The following is a 15997-nucleotide window of genomic DNA, read 5'->3' as shown; positions in this document are numbered from 1 at the left end:
ATCTCTGCACTCGGAGCGCAGGCAGGACGCCGGTTCCTGTGGCCACGGGGCGCACGAGGTCCACGCAGAGGGAGGCCCCGGTCAGCTCTGGGGTCCGGGGGCTGCTGCGGTTCACATGTGTCCTCCCCGAATTCCTGGGCTCAGTCCTGACACCAAGCCCTTCAGCACGGGACTGGAGATGGAGGCCGAGCCTTCCCAGGGACAGTCAGGCTGCTGCGGGGGCAGTGGGTGCTCCTGGCCCAAAAGGGGATGCAGACACGTGTGCAGGCCGAGAGCACGCGGAGGTGAGGGCAGGGACGGCCCCGGGGGAGGCCAGGCCAGACCCGGAGTCTGCAGGAGGAACAGCCCTCCACAGCCCCGTGGACCCCAGCCTCCAGGGCTGTGGGCACCACCACTCTGTGCCACCCGCCCGTGGGCCTTGTGTGGCTGTCCCTGCCCTCGCGGCCTCCCTGAGGTCCAGGTGGCCGAGCTGCAGAGTCAGGTGCCTTCACACCTCGGTTGCCTCCTCCGCTGCTTGGCCACGGGCTTGCGGGCCGCCCCCTCCCTGGCCTTCCCTCAGGGCCGCCCTGAGCCGACCGCAGCCCAGCTGCTCCCTGAGACTCCAGGGAGTCCGTGTGGCAGGAGGAGGTGGACTCCAAAGGCTTTGGGAAGGACCAAGACCAGGGTGGAGCAGCTCCCCAGGAGGGCACCGGGTTGGCTTCTCAGTGGGACGCCGTCACGCTGCAGGTCTCCTGGATGTTTGTGTCTGCCACTGTCTCATGACCTCTGCTGTGGTTTTGACCCTCAGGGTCCCCGAAAGGCCCATGTGTGAAGCGCTGGGCCCCAGGGAGCTGCTGCTGGGAGGTGGTGTGGTCCTTAGGTCACCCAGCGTACCTTTGACTGGACTGCAGGACTCTCCATTTCCTTCCCTTTCTTTGGATCTGGGCTGTGAGCAGTGTGAGTGGCTTTGCTCCACAGGGTGCCCCTGTCATGCTGTGCTGCCGCCACACAGGCCCAAAGCAAGATTCCCACAGATCATGGACTCCTCCATTACTCTGAGCCAAAATAAACCCCTTTTCTGTATAAGTTGATTATCTCAGGTATTGTGTTATAGCAACGGAAAGCTAACTAACATAAGCCGTGTTCTAGAAGCAGCATCCTTTTGGCAACTCACAGAGGGGGAAATGTTCTTAATGTACCAGTCTTTCTCTCTCCCAGTGGAGAAATTTTGGGATCAATAAAGGCGAGCAGATGAAGCAACCCTCACCATTTGCAAGGAGTATGTCTAGAGTCCTTCATGAATTTGAGCATTCATAAGTTTGTAAGTCTTTTGTTAGACATTTGAATGAAATGTGTCAAGCACACAGACAAAGGTAGCAATGTGATGCACACCAGTGGATCTACCCTTCCAGTGTAAGAAATGAAATGTCATACACAATTACAGCCACTTACCCTAACCCTTTCCCTCCCTAGGGTTACCACGGGCATTACTATGCTGGTTTTTACCCTTCTGCTGATTAGTATGTAGCCTAGAGCATCGTGTCCTATTTTAAAACTCTACCAAAATGAAATTAGATCATTCTGCCTTTGATTTTCCTCATTGGCCATTACTTTTAATGTTTGCTTTAGGATGTGAACACTTCATTCCCTGCTCCCTGGTAGTCCCTGTGATCATTCTAGAATCGCTGACACATCTCCTGTGGCTGAGGAGGATGGGCACTCTGTTTGGGTTTCCTTGAGGACATCCATGGGAGTCTGGGTGGTCTGCGTCAGAGGCCACACACTGAGAAGGGGTGGAGTTGCACATCCTGGAATTAACAAGCTGTTGACAGATTATTCCCCCGAGGGGCAGCTCTGCATTTCCTCCGGTAATTTTGATAGTTCTTTTTGGCCTCTACCTAGCCAACACTTGATACTTTCAGGCTTTAATTTTTTGGCCAGTGAGATGACCGAGTAGCTCACTGTGGATTCAGATTGCATCGCCTAATACTACTGAGGTTGAGCCCCTGGGAAATACTCACTGTCCACTCTGGTTCTCCAAGGAAAGGGGCCTGGTGCATTTGGGTCTCTGCCCACTTCTCCAATAGCCGCCACCACAGAGGACATCCTTGTCTATTCCTGGAAACTCTTCTCAAGTCTTAACCTCAAGAATGATGCGTGCTGTTGGTTGTTGATATTGAACTATGAGCAGGTGACGAAGCTCACACTGTGTTCCCAGTTGCTAAGGGTTTTATGAACTATGATGATTGGAGACTGACTTCATGTTTTTAGTGAGACATTATGTATCTAAATGTGCACGAGGCAAGGGTCCAGCGTGGCACGTTTCAGGGGGTCCGCATGCCTGCGTGAGTGGCAGCCGTTCACAGAGCTCAACCCCTTACCTGCTCAAAGCTGCGCCCCATCAGGAATTCTACCCCGTGGGTTGGTGTTGCCTTAACGGTGGATGAGCAGAATCACAAGCACAAACTTTTGCATGAGTCCTGACATGCACCCACCTTGTCCTGGGTGGCCTCAGTTGGTTTCCACGGTTATGTCCCATGACAGGACTGTGCTGCTCTGAGCTCTGAGCCTGACACGTGGGAAGAGATGAGCATCACGTGGGCCAGGCTGTGCGCCTGGTCGCGGGCTGTGCCTGTGCCCATGGCTGAGGCAGCTGCACCCCTGCAGGTTTGCGCTCCTCCTGAGGAGGGCTCTCCTCCCTCCCTCAGTGACCGCCAGTGCCTGACACTTGATTTTGGCCGTGGGTCGGTGGTGGTGACACCCCTGTGCAGTTCTGGATCACGTTTCTCCTCACTAGTGACGTGGAGTGTTTTAATGCACTCATTTGCATTCTGATGTCCTCTTGTGCGACTTCCCTGTTTGGATCTCTGCCAGCTTTTCAATTTCATTTGCTTCCATCTTGCTGACGGACGGCGTCCTCTGTGCCCTCTGGAGGTGCCCTCTAGCCGGGGGACCTTAGCTCCGTGGCGGGCAGGCCCCCCTCTCTCCTGGGCGGTGCATCTCACACTCTGCCTGGGTCTTTGTGAGCAGATGCTCTGGTTCAGCTGAACTGATGAGTCTGCCCCTCGTGTTGCTTGGCTTCCCCTCAGATCCCGAAGGTGCTCCAGACGGCCCCGAGTACCGACCTTCCACGTCCTCTGCCCGCCATCTGCTTTCAGGAGGTGGAATCCCTCAATGGCATCAGCGATAGGAAGACTCCTGTCACTCTCGACTTTGTGGAATTGCTGTTGGCAAGTTGACGTTAGAAGTGGTGTTTGTTTAGAGCTCGGGATCACTCTGACACGTTGAAGATGCTCACTACGTCCCCAGCCTCCTCCAGGACCATCCTTCTACCCGTCATAGGCAGATCTGCAACCTGTGGGAGTAGGTCTTTACCATGCAGTGTGTTGGGAGGGAACCCAGGACTTCATGCAAAGGCTGTACCACTGAATCATACCCCCAACCCCTTTATTTATTTGGAATTTTTTGTATTAATATAGTTTTTTACTGTTCTTTTAGACATACATGACAGTAGAGCGTATTTGCACATATCATACACACATGGAGTCCAACTGCCCATTCTTGTGGTTGTGCATGGTGTGGAGTCACACTGGTCATGTGTTCATGTCTGCATAGGAAAGTGAGGTCCCATTCATTCCACCGTCTTTCCCATTCCCATCCCCCTTCCCTTTAGTCCCCTTTGTCTAATGCACTGAGCTTCTATTCTTCTGTTCTTCCCTGACCCTTGCTCATTTGGGTCAGCATTTGCATATCAGAGAGAACATTCAGCATTTGGATTTTTTGGACTGGTTTGTTTCACCTAGCACGAGAGTCTCCAGTTCTGTTCATTTACTGGCAAATGCCATAATTTCATTCTTCTTTATGACTGAGTAGTAGTCCACGTGTATCCATGCCGTATTTTCTTTACCCATTCATCTGTTGAACGGCACCTAGGCTGGTTCATAGTTTAGCTATTGTGAATTGAGCTGCTATAAACATTGATGTGGCTGTGTCCCTGGGGTACGCTGATTTTAATTCAGCGTAGCATATGCTGAGGAGTGGGATCTCTGGGTCAAATGGTGGATCCATTTCAAGTTTTCAGAGGAATCTCCATCCTGCTCTCCAGAGTGGTGGCACCAGTTTGCAGTCCCACCAGCGATGTGTCAGTGCACCTTTCCCCCACAGCCTCGCCAACATTTATTGTTGCTTGTATTCTTGATAATTGCCATTCTGACTGGAGTGAGGTGGAATCCCAGGGTAGTTTTAATCTGCATCTCTCTGATTGCTAAGGGGGTTGAATACTTTTTTCATATATTTGATGCCCATTTCATTTTTTTCTTCTGTGAAGTGCCTGTTCAGCTCCTTTGTCCATTTATTGATTGGGTTATTTGGTGTTTGGTGTTAAGTTCTTGTGTTCTGTATATGTCCTGGGGATCGGTGCTCTATCTGAGGTGCAGGTGGCAAAGACTTTCTCCCATTCTGTAGGCTCTCTCCACACTCTTGTCTCCTTTGCTGTGAAGAAGCTCTTTAGTTTGATGCCGTCCCATTCATTGATTCTTGATTTTACTTGTGCTTTAAGAGCCTTTTTGAGGAAGTTGGTTCATAAGTGACATGGTGGAAAGTCACGCAGGGTCTCTGGTCTAACCCTGCGTCCTTGATCCACTTTGAAATGAGTTTGTGCAGGGTAAGGAACAAGGGTTTAATTTCATTTTGCTACAAGTATGGATCTCCAGCTTTCCCAGCACCACTTGTTGAAGAGACCATCTTTTCTCCCTGTGTTCATGGTGCCTTTGTCCAGTATGAGGTGACTGCGTCTCGGTGGGTTTGTCTCTGTGTCCTCTCTTCTGTTCCTGGTCTTCTTCATGCCTGTTTCCACTATGGCTCTGTAGTACAGTTTACGGTCTGGTACTGGGATGCCTCCTGCTTCACTTCTCTTGCTAAGGATGGCTTTGGCTATTCTATGTCTCTTGTTTTTACAAATGAATTTCATGGCTGCTTTTTCTTTTTTAATATTTAATTCTTAGGTGTAGATGGACACAACACAATGCCTTTATTTTTTTATGTGGTGCTGAGGATCGAACCCAGGTCCTATTTCCATGAAGAAATGTCATTGGGATTTTAATAGAAATTGCATTGAATCTGTTTAGCGCTTTTGGTAGTATGACCATTTTGACAATATTCATTCTGTCTACCCAAGAACAAGGGAGATCTTTCCATCTTCTCAGGTTTTCTCCAAGTTCTTTCTTTAGTGTTCTGTAGTTTTCACTGTAGAGGTCTTTCACCTCTTTTTGTTAGATTGTCGTCGTTGTTTGAGGCTATTGTGAATGGGGCCGTTTTCCTAATTTCTTTTTCAGTTGATTCCTCATTGATGTATAGGGATGCAAATGATTTATGGTTATTAATTTTATATCCTGCTACTTTGCTGAATTCATTCATGACTTCTAGAAGTTTCCTGAAAGAGGTTTTTTTTTTTTTGGGGGGGGGGTGTCTTCTAAATATAGAACCATGTGGAAGGCAAATAGGGATGGTTTCGATTCTTCTTTTCCTATTTGTATCTCTTTAATTTCCAGCCCCCTATAATAGCTAATAAAAGTTACTTAATGTCATTCTGTCGATGGTAAAATTTCCATTAGTGTCTAGAATGTGCCTTTTATAGGACGTTTATTGAAATTAGATCCGAACAAAGGTCCATCCGTTCTCTGTGTTTTGTTTTCCTTATTTTTTATTTGTTGGTACTGGGGATTGAACCCAGGGGTGCTTTATCACTGAGCCACATCCCCAGCCCTTTTAAATTCTTACTTTGAGACAGGGTCTTGCTAGATTCCTTCGGGCCTCGCTCTTCAGCTGGAGCCTGTGATCCTCCTACCTCAGCCTCCTGAGCCCTGGATTGCAGTGTGTGCATGGCGCCGGCCCTTCTGTTGTTGAGATTCTGTATTTCTCCATTTTCATCACTGCTTTTGCCCACAATTGTTGTATCTATTTAAAAGTTAGTTTTCCGTGACATTTACTCTGGTCTTAAAAATGTCCAGTGCCCTGGACGTTATTGTTCTCCCATTCGTTCCCCTGGCCCTTGTGTGGAGTATGGATTAGGTCTGATTGAACGATTTGTATCACTATTCCTCACTCGTGGGGCTGTGCACTATTGGGCTGGGTCACCTCGTGGTGGCCAGGCTGGCGAGTGGACTAGAGAGGGACCATGTGGTCTCTTCCTTATAACGTCCCTCCTCCGCCTGGTAATCAGAGCATCCAGCAGAGACGTTGCCGGCACCGGTTCTTAATTAAGAGCTGCAAGATGGTGAAACCGACTCCTCTCCTTGCCCCTGGGAGGTGAAAGAACTCCTCTGTGGCTTAGTTACCCTGGATCACAGATCATTCTAGAACCAAAGGGGCTTCAAATTTCAGGGAAGTTGGTCTCTTTGCAAATCCAGCTGTTATCCAGTGGTATTCTTCTTTTTATGAAGCTCATGGTGAAGTCATTGTTTTTGTAAATTCCATGCATTTACTAAATTGTAGCTGCACTTTACATAAAGTTTTGAGGTGACACCAGCACAGGTCACCATGTGGAGCGGGAGTGGAGGCAGGGAAGGGCAGGGCATGGCTTGCTGCAGGGCCAGTGAGTGGGCCTGACTGCAGCAACTGACCCTGGATTGACCCAGGCCCTGGAGCAAGGGAGCCACATGATGGGCCAGCTCGCCTCCTGCAGGGAGAGAGGGACGGTGACCAGAGGAGGGAACTGGGTCCCCAGGCGGTCAGTGTCCCTCAGAATCCTGTGGTGTAGCCCCATCATCAGGAGCATGGGTGAGGTCAGGGGATGGAGCCCTCGGGAATGCGGTTAGTGCCCTCAAAAGAGCGCCAGCCGATCCCCATTCCTCTTGCCAAGTGAGGGGACCCCAAGAGTATGGAAGCAGGAGGGGCCTCGTCACACACCAGACCCCCCACACCTTGGGCTTGGACTCTCGGCTTCCAGGGCATGAGAAGGCAGTGTCCACCCGTCAGCGGCCGTTTGTCCAGCAGCCCAGCACACCAACACACTGAGCGCAGTAAGCAGAGCCATGGTCTGGCCTGGGGACATGTTGCCACTAGAGGCCAGCAGTTCTTGATCCCCGGAGGGTCTGGGCTGTTGGCCAGATGAGTCGACTTGTTACATGGCACAACCCATTCTGTCACCCACATCTTTAACACACGCACGTGCACATGCCGCTCAGAGCCCTGCCGGGTTCCCCACCTCCCTCGGCATAGGACACCATCCTTACCAAGCCCTTCCAAGCCCAGCCTGGTGACTCCCTTGGGGGACTCCAGGGACAGCTCTCTCCCCATCTAGTCTGAGCCTGCAGTCCACCGCTTAGAACAGTCCTCTCCTCCCCAGTTCTGCCCATACCCTTTGTTTTTTTCTTTTATTGTTTTTTTTAGTTACACGTGACAGGAGGATCCACGCCCCGTGCTTTCTGTGGACACTGTCCAGCTCCTGGGCATTGTCAGGCTCAGTTTAAAGTTCACTTCTCCATGCGGCCCCTTCCGCTCTTCTTACAGCACTGGGCACCCTCCGCGTGGGTGAGGCTTCCTGTCCGGCCCTAGACTCCCCAGACCCGGGATGGTGTCAGCCCCAGGTCTCTGGCTTGAGTCTCCTGGGCACTGGGTGATATGAGCTCCCAGCAATGCGCCGAATGAGCAGACACAGGACCCTCCTGACACTTTACCACTAGGTGCTTTAATTAAATGCTGGATTTTCTTAAAAACAGTCTGGAGTAGACACAGAGCTCACTTCTGTTTAGATCATATCTTTCAAAACAAATCTCTCCTGTCTCCCAATAAAAGGAGCAGCGCAGAGACCCAGGAGCCACCTCCCTGGCCCGAGCCACTGGGGAGAGTGGAGCACCTGATGGGGATCCTGCAGCCGCCTCATTGCATGGGGAGGTGCCTGCTGCCTCATGCCGCAGGTCGGAGCCTGTCATTTGTCCTAAGTGCTCAGCACTGACCCCACCTGAAGATCCAGCCTGGAGAGTCTGTCGGAACGACCTCAGGAGGCCGTGAGGGGTGAGGGTGGAGAAGGTCCTGAGACTGTCATCTCCCTGCACAGGTACCCATGGGCTTGCTGTGTCACGGGGGGCCGTGGGACTGGGTGGCTCTGCGTGGCTGTCACGGCGCTCATCACCCTGCGCTCTTCTTTGGCTCTGTTGTGTTTGTTGATCGTCCAGCTGGGATTGTGCCCATCTAGACAGGAGAGAGCCTGCCTTCCACCCCTGGGGACTCTCCCCGTGTCCCCAGAGCCTCACATGAGACTCTGCCCTGGAGAGGGTCTGAGTTCAGGAAGGAGGGTGTCCCTGTGTCAGTGTGAGAAGTCGCTTTCCTACCCTCCGTCCAGGAAAGGTTAAGAGGGCTCCATAGTGTGGCAGGATGGCCCAGATGATCACGTGATCAAGACAGAGCAACACGGGCAGACAGTGTGGGGCAGGGCTGGAGACGTGTCCTTGGAAGCCCTCACACAGACGCGAGCTTCCTCGTGGCCAGAGTGAAGAGCGCCACCTGTGCGTAATGCATCCCAGGAACCCTACTGGGCACCCAGGAGGGCCACTCCGGCTCTGAGCCCCGGGGAGGCTCCCCTGGGGGACAGCCACTGGACGTGTCATCAGGAGCTGGTGCTTGCTGTGGCCTTGCCTGTCAGGGAACGTGGCCAAGTCCCTTGACTACTCATTAAACAAAGACGAGCGTCTCTGCTCTGCCCCTCCCAGGGCTCTGGGGGGCGGACATGTTTCTGGACCAGAAAGAACCTCAAAGCCTGTGGCTCTGGTCTCTGGGGCACTGCTGGCAGAGACCTTTCCAGGCCTCGGCCTTCCCAGCTGTGAGTCTGGTAGAGTACCTCACCCTGCTTTTTACGGATACAGATGGGCTGATACAGGGCAGAACTTCTCCTGATGGTGATTCCCTCTCTCCTTGGCTTCCTTCCTTCCAGTAAGTAGGAGGTAGGACCTGAGACTGCAGAGAGTGGTGGATCCAAATCATAGCCACACGGTTCCCGATTCAAATGTTAGTCGCCATCTTGATATCTTTAATAGCTTGTTGTTTTTCATGTTGTGCATCTCGCTTTCTAAACTGAAAAACAGAAGTTGTATGGGTTTATGGTGAACAACATGGTGCTTTGCTGTTTGTCTCAAATGTGGACATATTACATAGACACACCCAGTCTGAAGGGCAATACGTCCGCCACCTCATCTACTCGTTTTTGTGGTTAGAACAGGAGCGTCCACTCTTCCCAGCGTCCAGTGTTGCTCCCGACTCCGCTGGCCTTGCTATGCGGTGGTCCCTGGCTCCTCCTTCCAGCTGAGTGTCGTGTTCCCAGGCAGCTTCTCCCCAGCTCCTCCGTCCTCTCTGTGCCCACGCAGCCCCTGGTGACCGTCGTTCTGGGTTCCGGGAGGTCTCTTTTCTAGATGCTGCCCGAGACACCACGTGGAACTTGTCTTATTTCAATCACGCAGGGTCCCCTGGGTTCCTCCGTGCCATTCTGTTTCCAGGGACAGGGTTCCTCCCCCTGGAGGCTGAGAGTGTCCCCTGTGTGCGTGTGAGTGTGGGGGGACATGGCATGTCTTTGGTGTCCATGCATCTGTGGATGGCCTCAGGTGGCTTCCTCTTCTGGCCTCCTGAGGGAGTAAGCAGGGGTCCACACGTGTCCCTCCAGGTTCTGGTTTCATTTCCTTGGATAGGCACCAGAAGTGCCCTGATTCTGGAAGAGCCCCCTACTCTTTTCTGGGGGTGGGGGGGATTGCAATTCGTGTCCCTTCCAACAAGGAACAAGCCACCCTCTTCCTGTGCATCCTTTCCGGCCCCATCTGCCCACTTCCTGCTGACCACCATCCCCACGGGGAAGGGGGAGAGCTCTGTGGTTCAGTGGCAATTCCCCGTGACCTGTGATGCACACTCGTCGGCCAGATTCACAGCTCCTGTTGAGAAAAGTTTGTTTCAGTCCTCTGCTCGTATTTTAATTTTTGCCATTGAGTCGTGGGGATTCTTCATGTACTCTGCCTATCAACCCCTGTTGGAGTGAGCTTTGCCTTCATGTGACAAAATATCACAGAAAACCAATTGCAAAGGAGGAGATGTTGATTTTGGCTCCTAGTTCGGGGGCCTCTGTCCACGGTCACCTGCCCCCTCACTTTGGGTCTGTAGTGAGGCAGCTGCTCACCCCGTGGTGGCCAGGAGGCAGGGAGAAGGGCAGGGTACTCCGTACCCGCTTCTTTCTTTTTAAACAGCTTTATTGAGGTGCCGTGATAGACAACAAGCAGCATGTGTTTTAAATGAATGTATTTAAAGTTTTCTGTTGTCCGTGCATGGACATCTGCGTATCTGTGTGTTCATGTACATAGACACTTACGTATGTGCCCGAGAAACCATCTTCACGGTGAAGGTCACAGTCATCCATCTCCAGTTTCCTCACCCTTTTGTGATCGCCTCCTGCCCTCTCGACCTTCATCCCCCACCATCCCCAGCCAAGTCCTGAAATGCCTGTGTTTCCAGAGAGAAGTTTTCATTTCCTAGAATTTTGTGTAAATGGAATTGTAGGGTATACACATTTGGGGGAGTCTGGCTTTTTTACTCAACATAATTTCCCAATATACCCTTGAGGGGACCCCCCCAATAACCCACTTCCCCCAGCCAGACTCCTCAAGTTCCCACCACCTCCCACCGTGCCGTCAGCTGGGCCTTAGGCCTTCAACACAAGCGCTTTTCGGGGGAGATTTAAGGCCCAAACCATGACACACCACCCTGCTCCCCAGAGGCTCATGTCCATCTCACAGAGCAAATGCACTCAGTCCGACCCCCAGGGTTCCTGAAGTCTCCTCCGCTCAAGCATTGCTCGAGAGTCCAAGTCCAGGTCCCCTCCGAGACTCCAACAAACCCTTACCTGGGAGCCCCTGTGAGATCAAAGAGGAAGACACATAGTTCCAGGATGCAGTGGCCCAGGGCCGACATTCCCACTGTAAAGGAGAGGAACAGGAAATAACGAGGAGGGAGCACCAGATCGAAACCAGCAGGGGACATGTGAGAACCTGTGGGTCCCGTCTAGCCCCCCGGGGCCCTCGGGTGTGGCGTGGGCTGTGAAGGGCATGGGCACCCACGGTCCTGCCTACTGCAGTCAGCCGGCCTCTTCCCTGGGTTGCTGCCCACTGCCTGCAGCTTCCCTTGGCAGGTATCCGCACCCTGGTCTCTCCAGCTTTGCCTTCCTCCCATGGCTCCATGCATGGTCCTATCCACCTGATAGGGCTGCTTTAGGGACTCTGCGCTTGCCCCATGTCACCTGGCCTCTGGGCCTTCCTTAGAAATCTTGGTGGAGGCCTTCACGACCCTCCAAGTCTCACATTCTGCACACCTGCAAAGTCAGCCTCCTGTGGATGACACCCAGGTCTGGTCCGGACAGTGGCTGTGCCTGCTTGGGCCTTGGTTATGGTGGCCTCCAGGGGCCTGGATGTCAGGATGTAGGGAAATGAATCAAAGTCCCAGGGAAACCATTTCCTGGCAGCTCTAGAGGAACAGGAAAGGCTGTCCTTTCAAAGTGAAGTCTTGCAAATGAGTTTACACTTTCACACCGTGTGCCTGTGATGGTGGGTCTTGCCATTCCTGAGATGCCCTCAAGATATTTTTGATTGTCTATTGCAAAGTACTTGGTTTGTTTTCAAGGGTACTAACCTCTTCAGCAACCTCATCCTTTTTAGCTACAACTTTAATCTATTTTAATGCTATTTTTCAAAAACTGCCAGTTTTTGAAATCTTTCCGTTCTGTTTTTGCTCCTGAATGTCATTCTGAATTTGGGTAAAATGAGCTAGCAATGCCAGGGCCAGGGCTGGATGCTGTGCTGTCTTGAAATGTCCTCCAGGTAAACTAGTCCATCACCCTCAGACTCAGCCTCACACAAGGCCTCAGGGCATGGACAGCTGAAGGCAAGTTCCTAGCAGAATGTACCATGAAGGACTTCTAGTCCAGTTCCCAGGAGGCCTCATTTCTGTGTGAAATCTCGTGAGCCTGAACCCTACGCTCTTCATTCACTACTTATTCCCAGGTGCCTGTCCCCTGTTGACACAGGAGGCTTCCCTATTATTCTACGTCTTGTTCACAAACACTCCAGTGTGACTTGCACAAATCTCTGGTAAAAGCATCAGGAGATGGTGTAGGGTTGTTTTCCCCCCTGCTCTGGCCTCGCTGTGCACAGAGTGCTTCCGGAACTCCTTTTGTACTCACCCGCCAGGGGCCTCTTTAGGTACAGTGTTTTTCTAATTGTCTCCCTCTCCTCTGACCATGGAATTTTGATTCCAAAGACTCAGTGTCTGTTCTCATCACCTGCGAGTACTTGTGTTTTGGGGTTCCACCCATCAGCAAGTGAGGTGATGCCCCAGCCCCCGTCCCCCTTCCTGCTGAGAAGGATGCTGTGGGTGCTCGTGGAGGGGCAGGGTCAGCTCCTCCGCAGGCTGGAGGTTGGAGCGGTTTCCACAGCACCTCGGAGCTGAAGGAGGGGTCAAGAGCTTTCTAGTGCCCGGCAGAAGCACTCTCCATTTCCCCATGGAAGAGAGGAAACGCCTTCATCGTTTTTTCTTAGCGACTTCATGCAAATGAGTCTGGGAGGTCTCCTTGGCAGCGGGCGCCAGGAGAATCCTGGAGAGCTGTCTTTCCATTCTGTTTTCTCTCACTCTTCTCAGACTTCTGTTCTCAGGTTCTTCTCCTTCCAGGAATCTGACAAAACCCAAGGGTACGCTCAGCAATTGATTTCATGACTGCAAAATTCTGTTACGAGGATGTCTTTTTTATAAAGATACATTCGATAGGAACACTCTCAGCTCCCGAGGAAGGCACTGAGCTTGTGCACAGGGGAAGGGGCCTTGCGGGTGAGCGAGTCCCATTTCCTATGACACATTTTCGTGTCTGAAGCTAATGTGGCTAAGGGCTCCAGAAGTTGCTGGGTCTGGTTTCATAGCCTCCATTGTTTCCTCAAAATTCTCATCATTTTTCCTCCTGCGTGATTTAATATCCAATTATTTTGGGCACAGACGGCAGGGACTTGAGGGCAAATGGCCTATATTAAGTGAATTATTGTATTACTTAGAGCAGCTGTGGGAAGTCAGGGGAACTTGAGGTTTTTCTGTCCATCCATTAAAAAACCACAGTGAAGGACGAGTGGCAGAGCCGGAGAGCTTCCCACTGCCTGGCTCTGTTTGAAGCACTTGGCGCGTGCTGAACTACTTGATCCTACCGCAACCCTGTCACCCAGCCGTTGCTACGGTTCCCCGTTACAGGCTGAGGGAGCCGGTCACGCATCTAGTGGGAAAGAGCTGGCTTCAGATCCTGTGTGTGCGGTCACACCATTACCACCATATTAGTGACACCAGCAGCCAGGAGTGACATGGATTGCAAGAGCGTGACACAGGGCCCAGAGGGTGCTGGCAGGCGCAGTTGAGGGGGCAGGTTTGATCTGCAGGCGCTGCACTGGGTGCCTCCTGAGAGTCACTGCTAACTTCTGCAGTCATTCTGAAGGTGAGTGACTGTTATTCCTGGGACAGACTTGCACACAGCCCCAGGCCACGGTGGGTGGGGGGCTGGGCTGGTGTCAGGCCTGCCTGGCTCCAAAGTCTGTGCCAGGTCTTGCTGCCAGAGCTCGGGGAACGGCTGCTCCCAGCGACAGCCAGGGGACAGCCATCCTCTTCAGGCAACTTGTCCTGGGTACCACGGCAGCCGGCCTGTGGGGTGTCTGGGGGAGTGAGGGCGGTTCACTCTGCCCCGACCTGTTCCTTCAGCCATTCATTCACTCACCTGAGCCCTTGAGGTGCCGAAGGCTGCTGCCTGCGGCCCTGGCCCCCGTGAGGCCGTGTGCTGACCGCTGGCCGGGCCTGGGTGTTCACTCCTGGGACCCTCTACTCTCCTGGCCTGGGGCCTGGGGCATTCTTCTGTGGCCTCCTATCTGGCCACTCTCCCGGCTCCAGCTTCTCCTCTGCTGCCCTCAGTTGCCCGGGTTCTCCCTGGCTCTGTCCTCACCATGCCACCCCCATCTGGGCCCTGGAGCTACACAGCAGACCTTAATATTGGACAGAGCTTGTCCCCCTGCTTTCCCTTCCCTGGAGACTGCGGCTCTTCCTCAGCTCTCCTCTCAGGAGAGCCCTCGGCCCTGTCTCTCTCTTTCTTCCTGCCTTTTCCCGTCTCCCTCCCTGTCCATGGGTTGCCAACAATCACAGGGCTCAGAGACCAGAGAGGAGAATCACTGGGTGCTTCCTGAGCCTCAGCTCTGTTGGAGTCTCTGGCACCCTCCGGGTAGAGCAAGCCCAGTGCTAGGCTGAATGGAGGGTCCCTGGGGGGCCTGTGCTCCCCCCACCAATGCATCCATGGGGTGAAGAGCTGGGGAGGTGGTGCTGTGGGTCACCATGGCCAGTGCTTCCCTGCACCCCTGCACTTGGACAGCAGCCCTAAGACCCCTGCTGCTCGCGGGACACCCCCCCTGCGGGCCACTGGCACTGTTGAGGTCTGCTCCCAGGAGTCTGCAGTGTAACTGGATGTGACTAGTGCCCAGCAAGTGCAAGCAGGGCATTCAGTGACTTAGGACCTCCCAGTGCTTGGCAGTGCATGTTTATGTCTAAGGAGAAGATATGTAAAGCGTAGGTGTCTGCATTAGAATACTGGCTTCTGTACCTCGCTGGCTGAGCCCAGCGGCTCCTAATGAGGCACTGAGGCACCTTCCTGTTAGCACTGAGCACCCAGGGACCCTGCGGCCTCCCATGGGAAGGGCAGAGCACCCACCTTTTCCTAATGGTACCTGTCATGCCTGCCCCGTCCCGCTGCCCAGCAGTTGAGCTGAAGTACCAGTAGATGCTGACCTCAGATGAAGCCCTGCATCCCAGGGTGGTTGTTCCCTGAAAAGATCAGGAGGGGCCGCTTGGTTTTCAGGGTGCCTGGCCGTGGTTCAGCCGTCCGTGGATCTTCCCTCTCCACCACCATGTTGTGAGCTGGGGACCTTACCAGTGATGTGGCCAGATCACTCTTGGTCCACAGCTGCAGGTGGCTTTCAGAGGTGACCAAGCCCAGGTCACCCAGGACTGGTTAGCTCTGATTCTACGCACCCAGCATGAAGAGCTGAAGGACGAGTTTTGGTTCCAGATTATCTCTGTGCAGGTGCACATGCTGGTATGTAATCACAGGTGCACCTGAGCCTGGGTCATGCTCTGGTCCTTAGTCATCATCCGGTCCCCGTTCAGCACCCTCCGTGCCGGATGCTCTGTGCGTGTGGTGGGCTGAAGGGCTCTCCATGAGCCACATCTGCCTGGAACCTTAGAATGGGACCATATTTGGAAATAGAGTGTTTGCAATGTGGTCAGTGGAGGGTCTTGGGATGCAGTCATTCTGGATTTAGGGTAAACCCTAGATCTAATGACTGCTATCCCACTAAAAAGAGAAAACGGAGACACACTGAGGAGAAGGCCACATGAAGTCAGGGCAGCGGCTGGAGCCATGCAGCTGCCAGCCAGGGAGTGCCAGGGCTGCTGGCCTCCAGGAACCCCCACAAGAGACAGGAAGGGTCCCCTCACCTTCAGTGGTGGCATAGCCCGGCCAAGACCCTGGTGTGGACTTCTGCCCTCCAGAACCGTGAGAAAGTAAGTTTCTGTTGCACTGAGCCACATAGCTGGTGGAATTTGCTCTAGCTGTCCTAGAGAGGAACAGGCTGGGCAGGCAGGAGAGAGGCAGGTCTAAGGGTCTTTGCTTTCAGGGAATTGATAGTTTAATTCTTATCATCTCCCTGAAGCTTTTCTTATCACGGATTCCACATTTCCACCAGCATCCAAATTAACTTCTGTGCCGAGTTTATTGCTGTATAATATTTTCCCGTCCCAATTAGGCATGTGACTTTCTGACTGCTGAGACACTCAGTGTTTTTGCTGATAAGAGAGTACAGTGAATAAAAAAGAAAGGTTTGGGGGCTTTATTAAGCACATTTGTCAACTAGACAACAAAATAATTTTCAATGAGACTTCAAGGAGCAGCCCCAGCTCAGCGCAGCAAACACTGGCTGTC

The 15997-nt window shown here is 52.8% G+C and overlaps 1 protein-coding gene across 6 annotated transcripts in view; it reads left to right on the top strand.

Moving 5' to 3' along the window:
• Nucleotides 1-15997, top strand: part of Stk32b (serine/threonine kinase 32B) — a 277224-nt gene that overhangs the window by 51229 nt on the left and 209998 nt on the right. Inside the window, exon 1 of one of the 6 annotated variants that reach the window (XM_078021020.1) lies at nucleotides 8013-8035. The exons of the other annotated variants lie outside the window; for them this stretch is intronic. The gene's annotated coding sequence lies outside the window, so the exon portion shown is untranslated. Of the gene's footprint in view, nucleotides 1-8012; nucleotides 8036-15997 lie in introns of those variants that run through there. 6 annotated transcript variants of the gene reach the window in all.

The sequence above is a fragment of the Ictidomys tridecemlineatus genome, chromosome 9 (assembly GCF_052094955.1).
Source record: "Ictidomys tridecemlineatus isolate mIctTri1 chromosome 9, mIctTri1.hap1, whole genome shotgun sequence".
Classification (NCBI taxonomy): Eukaryota; Metazoa; Chordata; class Mammalia; order Rodentia; family Sciuridae; genus Ictidomys; species Ictidomys tridecemlineatus.
The sequence above is the reverse complement of the archived record's forward strand: the minus strand, read 5'-3'. Positions and strand labels throughout refer to the sequence as shown.